The sequence below is a fragment of the Oncorhynchus gorbuscha genome, linkage group LG05 (assembly GCF_021184085.1).
Source record: "Oncorhynchus gorbuscha isolate QuinsamMale2020 ecotype Even-year linkage group LG05, OgorEven_v1.0, whole genome shotgun sequence".
Taxonomy (NCBI): Eukaryota; Metazoa; Chordata; class Actinopteri; order Salmoniformes; family Salmonidae; genus Oncorhynchus; species Oncorhynchus gorbuscha.
In genome coordinates, this window is record NC_060177.1 from 24,577,841 (window position 1) to 24,586,676 (window position 8,836).

The following is an 8,836-nucleotide window of genomic DNA, read 5'->3' on the forward strand; positions in this document are numbered from 1 at the left end:
TCTCCATCCCAGTGGTTGGAGGGCTGGGACATTCTAGCACTCGCTGAAGAATGGCCACAGCCGGCGACTGTTTATTTTTTTTCTCTATCTTGTCTTGGCCACCTTTCCAAATGAGGATCTGCAGATGTAAACGTAGCTTTTGCCCTCCTCCTCTCATCGGTTGTCAGAGATGGGAAATCAGAGGTAATGTTATTTTGGGGGGGATGAGAGAATGAAAAACACTGTCAAATCCAATTTCCTCTGGTTTTTATAGCTTCACAGCTGTATTTTCTGGGGGGGAAATGGTTGAAGGACAGCACTGTAAATCATAAGTCCAGAATATATAAACAGCTTTGATGTAAAATTCCATTAAGTTGCCAGAATATTGCCATAACATTCAAATCCAATCTACTCAATCTAAATCCCTTGCTACAGTATATCTGTCCAACAATGCATCTCCTTTTTGTTTCACAACTATTTTAATGTTAAGAGTAAGACTTGGAAGTAAAAGATATACAGTAATTATGAAACTATGTAAGTCAGTCAGGCATGCAGATAGATACGAAGGAGGGATAAATGAAGCGATAAATGGAGGGATGGTTGAGTGAGTGGATGAGTAAATAGATCTCTTATTCCAAAAGCTATTTGGGAAGAAACAATGAACTGGGAATTTATACAAAAACCTATGTCTATATATTTAAGATGTGTTTGTGTGTGTGAATGCCCAGTGTGCATAAAAACAGAACAATACTAATTAAATATAGAGCGGGTTGGGATTTAAGTTACACGCAAGTGCATCTGCTGTCACTACAGGGGGAAGAGGCACAATTTGTGGTTTTCAGGCAGCTGTGTGTGTGTTCTCCAGGCACCAGTGGGAGGTCAGGTGGTCAGCTGTGCTCTCCAGTCAAGTGTCACGCCAGCCCAACATCCTTGCTGACGCCATTGTGAGTCACAGAGGCTGTGCGGCTGCAGGGACAAAGAGAAGCCCTTGATCTATTAATGTGAATTGTGTTCTCCCCACACTGTGCTGTGCTGCATGGTAAAGAAAATGAGTTGATCCTCTCGTGCAGACTGTCACTAAGCTTTACAGCACTAGTAGCTCCTAATTTACAGTTCCAAAACGAGGGAACGCTCAATATCTAAATAACATGTCTGTCCTTGAGTCTCAATGGTATAGACCAAGCCATGGAGATTCAGCTAGGGTTAGGGTTAGGTTTGAGCCGGGGTTTGGACATGAAGCTAGGTTTAGGGTTACTGTAAGTTAACAGTAAGCTTCCAACTGGGCAGAGACTTCATTTCAACGTCTAGTTTTGATTTACATTTGGTTGAGTTGTCATCTAACATGAATTCAACGTGAAAGAAAAATAAATGTCACCATGTCATGGGATTTAGGTTGCAAATCAAATCTGTCTTCCAAGTTGATTCAATGTCATCACATTTTTTTTTTTTATTTTTTATGACGTGGAAACAACATTGATTCAGCCAGTTTTTGTCCAGTGGGTTGGCTCCGGCCCAATTGAACCACTATGTAGAATGCTCAGCTTTTAATACAGCCTCTATAAATGTCTATAGCCATTTTAATTGTAAGTTTAATCACACTGATACAGTTTAATATAGCCTGAATAAGAATGTGACGCAACACCCACTAGAGCCCAGCACCCTGACAGGTGGGGTACTGCTAGTGCACCCTTGAGCATTGTACTTAAGCTCAATTATCACAACTTAATTAAATTGGTCCAATAAAACTATCCAGCTGCATAAACATGTTACAGAACGGGTGAGATCTAAAACAGAGAGCATCTTTAACTCTCCCTGGATCAGGCCGTCTGCTGTGCCAATCAATAATTTCACACTGTAATGTAATGATTTAGGAGCTCCCTATTTGTCACGTAGTCCAGTGGCACCACACTGAGCCAACGTGTCGCTTTCTTATGAGTCTATCGACGTGAACGACCACTCTCCCAAATGGCTAGCTGGCCAGCAATTTGCCAATGGAGGGGACAGGGTGGCCCCATTTGGGCGGCTGTCTGTCTTTGGGGGGTTTCTGCTTGTCACTTTCCCTGTGCCTGGCTCTGTGTTTAAAGCCAGGGATTTTAAACCTGTGTGTGACTGTGACAGCAGGAAGGTGGTGCTATGCTGTGAGAGGGGATGGATGCATGGGGCCAGGCGGCCGGCCAGCTGTGCTCTCTTGTGGTAGCTCCAGGGATAACCTTCCCTGCCTGGAAGGTGTCACTTCATTGTAAATCCCTTTGCTGTAAGTCACCTAAGTATTTTTAAAACAATGAACAATGTTTTCTACAACTTCTGAAACCACACGTTCTTATGACTCAAAGTGAACACCCTGATTAAGGAAATGCAATGTTACATTGAGCCGTTTTCTTTATTTCCCTGCTTATGTTCTGTTCATGTTTCTCAGAGGCTGTGCATGCAAACGTTTAACTCATGAGATGAGGTCACGAGATTACATTTCCACAAGTTTTGGGGTTGAGGGGGACATTCTCGTTGACTCCCCCAGTCCTGTGAGATGCATAATTGCTGGCTAAATACCCATCTCTCAGGGGTGGCCAGCTTGCATTAATGCAGAGGTCTGCTCTGTGTCCATCGCATTTGCAACATGTCTGACACGTTCAGTGGCTTTCCTCTGTCTCACAGGACAGCGCCACTGGCTGCCTCATCAAGGCTGATTGCTGGAGACACTCCTTTCCCAGCAGTCATTTCACCTGACGTGAAGCAGACCTGTCTCCTGTAGACCCGGCAGGTAGCCTAGTGGTTAGAGCGTTCCCTGAGCTGACAAGGTAAAAATCGGTCGTTGTGCCCCTGAACAAGGCCGTTAACCCACTGTTCCTCAGTAGGCCGTCATTATAAATAAGAATTTGTTCTTAACTGACTTGCCTAGTTAAATAAAGGAAAAATACAATAAATAAAAGACCCGCACTATGAAACAGGAAGACCGACTGGCTGAACTTCTCTCCCCTGGTGAAGCTGGAACCACATGACTGAGGAAGGAGAGAATGTCTCTGTGGAGAGTGGATATACCCAGGAGTCAAAATAAAACTACCTTGTTTAATGCTGAAATCACACTGGGTACACCGAGTCATCTCAACATGGAAATGATGGTAATATTTGCTTGAGACGTTGATCAATGAGATTTCAACCTTATTTACCCATTCAAAAAGACAGGCTGAAGTTTGTTGAATTCCGTATGTGTTATTACTATGCTTTCAACCATCTAAAGTCTCAACCAAATTCCAATATAAAAAGAATGTCATATTCCTGGTTTAGTTGTCATCTAAATGTCTTATTTTTATTAATGTATTTTATTTAACCTTTATTTAACCAAGTAGGCCAGTTGAGAACAAGTTCTCATATACAACTGCGACCTGGCCTAGATAAAGCAAAGCAGTGCGACACAAACAAGTTACACATGGGATAAACAAACGTACAGTCAATAACACAGTAAAAAGGTCTATATACAGTGTGTGCAAATGTAGTAAGATTAGGGAGGTAGGGCAATAAATAGGCCATAGTGACAAAATAATGACAATTTAGCAATTAAATACTGGAGTGATAGATGTGCAGAAGATGAATGTGCAATTGGTGATACTGGGGTGCAAAGGAGCTAAAAAATAAATAACAATATGGGGATGAGGTTGTTGGGTGGGCTATTTACAGGTGCAATGATCTGTAAGCTGCTTTGACAGCTGATGCTTAAAGTTAGTGAGGGAGATATGAGTCTCCAGCTTCAGTGATTTTGCAATTCGTTCCAGTCATTGGCAGCAGAGAACTGGAAGGAAAGGCGGCCAAAGGGGGAGTTGGCTTTGGGGGTGACCAGTGAGATATACCTTCTGGAGCGCATGCTACGTGTGGGTGCTGCTATGGTGACCAGTGAGCTGAGATAAGGCAGGGCTTTACCTATCAAAGACTTAGAGATGACCTGGAGTCAGTGGGTTTGGCAACGAATATGAGGCGAGGGACAGCCAACGAGAGCATACAGGTCGCAGTGGTGGGTAGTATATGGGGCTTTGGTGACAAAATGGATGGCACTGTGATAGACTGCATCCAATTTGCTGAGTAGAGTGGTGGAGGCTATTTTGTAAATGACATCACCGAAGTCATGGATCGGTAGGATAGTCAGTTTTACGAGGGTATGTTTGGCAGCATGAGTGAAGGATGCTTTGTTGCGAAATAGGAAGCCGATTCTAGATTTCATTTTGGATCGGAGATGCTTGATGTGAGTCTGGAAGGAGAGTTTACAGTCTAACCAGACACCTAGGTATTTGTAGTTGTCCACATATTCTAAGTCAGAACTGTCCAGAGTAGTGATGCTAGACGGGTGGGCAGGTACGGGCATGTTGGATTCACGTCTCCATCTCAACCAATAATCAAAGGTAAAGAATAGGACTCAAATTAAACTTTGTTTAAACTGCATTTAAAATTTCCTGTTCTTTAACTTTTAAGATGTATCCATTATACAGTTGTAGACAAACTGGAGTTAAAGCCAGACTAAGTCAGTGTCACTGATGAAACTATCCAAGTAGAAAATACATCTCCTTCAAATGTAATCTAATCAAACTTTAAATGCACTTTAAATTAAGTTTGATTAGATTTTATTGTATTCTTTAACTTTGATTTATTTCTGGTTGAGATGGAGACATTACTTTTTTAAATTTGAAATCAACCAAAGCTTGAAACCATAGGCCTATATGTACGTACAGGAGCGTACACATACACACCAACACACGCATGCACGCACTTACGCAAATACACACAAACACACACACAAATATAGCAAAATATACACACTGAGGCAATTGCACCAGCCATGATGCCATACCGTATCTGTTAGGCCTTGGCTAGATGAGCTCATCTTCAGCTTCTGAAGACCTGTGAGGTATCGCTTCATGGACGTGCTGATTTTCTAGGCAATACTAAATCGCATTCTCAAAAAAACTCTAAATGAATTATTTATCTTGCCTGAGAGAAGACTTTAGCCCTGAGAGCAGCCCTTTGGCTCTCCACGTTTACACAACAACAGGAGTTGGTCTGCCACAATTCATATAGAAGTAATTTCATCAGAAAGAGACAAAATAATATTTATTTATGACCCCAACAGCGAGACAGGAATAGGTTCAAGCCCTTTTCCATCTGTGTGCAATCCTAGCGTAATGCTATCATCACCTGTTTCCATGCATCTTGCTCACATCTGGCTTGCATTTTAAAAAATCACACAAGGTGCATTTTTTTCTGCCCCTTTTTGTGTGCACTTTAGCAGTTGACTCATATTTCTAAAATAGGCTACAACAACAAATTAAGATCTGAGGCTTGGAGAAAAAAGCACTGATTTCAAACAGCAATTTGCTTTACATTTCAGAACCAGACTCTCCAGGGGGGTTCGATATACTAGACACAGGAGTTTAAGAGCTCACTAAGGTTTATTGCTGTGTGGACTGGAGCCTGGATGCTAAGATAATAGGGTTTTTAATTTATCAAGCTGGCACAGAACGGATAGAATTTTGTCATAGTTAAATCCATTTGGCTTGTAAATTAACCAGAATTCCCTCTTATGTTTGAATAATTTGAAGGTAGTGCTTCCTCATAAATGATGGTAATATAGTAATTAATACCAATACAGGGTCTACATCACAGTAGGTAGACTGTCACTACTACTACAGTGCTTAAAATGAATTGTATATCACTTTTTTACTCTTCCCCGGGTCAAATTGAAAGGTTGCAATGTATCAATAGATGTCCAGCCCTAAACACTTCCCCTTGAGTACATTAGGAACTACCTGCACTTTATCATAGGTACAGTACATGTTGTGTAAATATGATGTAAATATGTAAGTGTCGTGAGTATATGAAAGAGATATTGGAGCTGCCTCTGTCATAATAATAACAGGGATGTAGCCTATATATATGTAGGCTTCCAATGTGCAGTATGAGAACTCCTACCCAATGAAATGCTTTTCCCTCGTCCATAACAGACTGGAATCTGTGTATCCGCTTTGCCTCTCCCATGGACACCAGCTGTGCAGCTGGTGCTTGCTGGGAACTGCAGTCAGCCTGCAGTTGTGAAGGATTTTTAACACAATTCTCCCATGTACATTTAAGGAAGCAGTAATGTCATGCTATTGGGGTCATATTATTATTGTGTGGATCCCGGAGTGTGATGTCAGAGGAAACTAGCTAACTCCCAAACCAAGAGAGCAAAGGTTACAGTCGAACTGGCAGAGACCCTGATTGACTTAAATACTTTCCTTTCTCTCTTCCCCCTTTCTTTCCTTAAAAAAGTAAGATGTCCCGGTTTGCTTCCTTTGGCATATCTGATTATGAGCTGTAATGTATTATCATTGAGTAATTGTCGTCACAAGGGGGTTTGAGATAACAGCTTTTCAAAAAGGAACATCCTGTGAAAATGTCCAACATAACTGGAACATTGTAGAGGGATGAAATGGAGACAAAAGACTGAATGGATTAAATTAATTTAATTTATACATGAACGTTGGCCTTTCATCATCTCTAATGAAAAATCAACACTTTTCAAGTCTATCAAGGGGAAGATCATTTCAGTGTTCCAGATATATTCCAATATGATTTCCTGAAATGATAAACCAAAGCTGAGATAGTACATTTGCCTATATCCGCATTGTCTATAATAATAACAATAATAATATATGCCATTTAGCAGACGCTTTTATCCAAAGCGACTTAAAGTCATGTGTGCATACATTCTACGTATGGGTGGTCCCGGGAATCGAACCCACTACTCTGGCGTTACAAGCGCCATGCTCTACCAACTGAGCTACAGAAGGACTTTTACTTGTACTTGTAGGAGCAGTGATTTAATCCTGCTGTATGAGAACAATTTGATCTTACACTATGTACAAAACACTACAGCAGAAACATGATCCATGGAATTGCATAGAATGTGGTCATATTTCAATCTTGATCTCCACTGCTGTCCAGTGGCATGTAAATAGAATCCACAGATGAGGAATCAAAACCAAAACCGTTCCAGGTGCTCAATGCTGCCATGATTTACGGTTGCTTTGCTACCTGTCGTGGTCACTTAGATTAGAAAAGCAGCTGCGGTAGGGAAGCAGCTTACCAGTGGTGGTATTAGGCAAACCGTTTATGTTGGAGGGAGTTGGAGAACACAGACGGGTCTTGTGGTTTCTGCCAGTACAAGTTCCATCTATTATCTTTGGATTAACTAGGCTACCCTGTGAGCATTTAGCCAAGAGGGAGACTTGATATTTAACTAGGTGTATGTAGACCTAGTTTACAGTCTATCTCTCATCATTCTTCCTCTCTACTCAGGAACTCATTTGACCTAGGACACCAGGTGAGGTACCTGCCAGGTAGAAACAGAATTAGTGTTTCGGACCTCCAGAACTGTAATTGGATTGCCCTGCCCTATTTATTTGAGTGATGAAGTCAGCATTGGCACACCTGTGTGATGAACCAGGGTCAGTCCCTCACCCATAACCAGCTAGATGATTAGTCTACATCCCTACAAACCAAAACGGGGGAGGAGGGAGGGTGGGCAGGACAGGACAGGACAGGACAGGAGCGCCCGAGTCTGGCAAACACTGTAACTGTTAGAGCATCATGAAATGTTGAAACCCTGATCTGTACTGAGACCCTAGGAAGGCAGTGGTATGGAAATAGGTGTCTCCCCCTAGAGGGACAAAGTGGTAATGCTTCTTCTGACCTGTCAACTCTGTCCCATCACTATGGACAAGAAAGTGCTCAAGCTCAAGCATGGGTAAGGTCTCCTCTAAGCTTAATGAATATAAATGACAACATTTAAGACTGCAACGTGGCAAACCACGTAAATGATCCATAGACCATTTACGTAATTTAATTATTTGGAAAGTATGTCTCATTGGTTGAATTTAAGAGTTTTCACAGCAATATTGAATCCTTCACCCTATTCAATAGATGCTAAGGTTATATGCAAATGGCTTTCATAAATCAGTTTAAGGACCAAAGGGTAATGGTTAGTGAATGATACTTATCAGACACCATAAGTGCTATTTCCAATAAATAGATGGAGCGGTTCATTCATATGGGGATTCAGGTCCTGATGGATATAGGATCATCACCTTGGAGTGATTCCAAGACAGCGCTTAAATCAACCTGTACATCATCTGTCCCATAAAGGCTTGACCAATCTTTGAGGATAACACATCTTAATGGAAAAGGTATTTTATGTTACATATTAGACTTCTGGTGTCACAGATTCATTCATCATGAAGATCTATTCTTGACAATGTATCACAGTGCCGTCTCATTTTTAAGAAAGCTTTTAGTACATTTTTGTTACTTTTACAAAAAAAATTTTTTTTTAAGTGTTGTTCTAAACATGTATATGCTTTCTATTGTAGTTTTGTGGGGCGTTGTGGCCTCTATTTTGATGTTTTGGTATGTTTTTACAGTGCACACAAAATAATGTCCACGTGGAGTATGTCTATCTTCAATATGCCCGTGGAAATGATGTCGCCCTACTGCAGAGGTTTTGTGTAATTAGCGCTACCTGTACCATACAACGTTCCCATTCATATCAATTCAATTCGCTGTGTTCACCTGAACTTGTACCAATTTAATTTGGAGAGCGAAACATGATGAGGCTTTGGAGAACTGATTGTTCACTGAGCTTTGGCTCATACTCTGCTGGAGTGAAATGCTTGTATAGAAACTGTTGCACAACATTCTAGTGAGAAGGATCAGACCTTTCCTGCAATCTCTTAGCTCTACGCATACAGTCCTCCCTCCTTCGTGAGTGTTCATTACACACACAGTGCTGCAATCCATCTCACTAAAGCGAAAGCATACCATGGCACAGTAGAGGCCT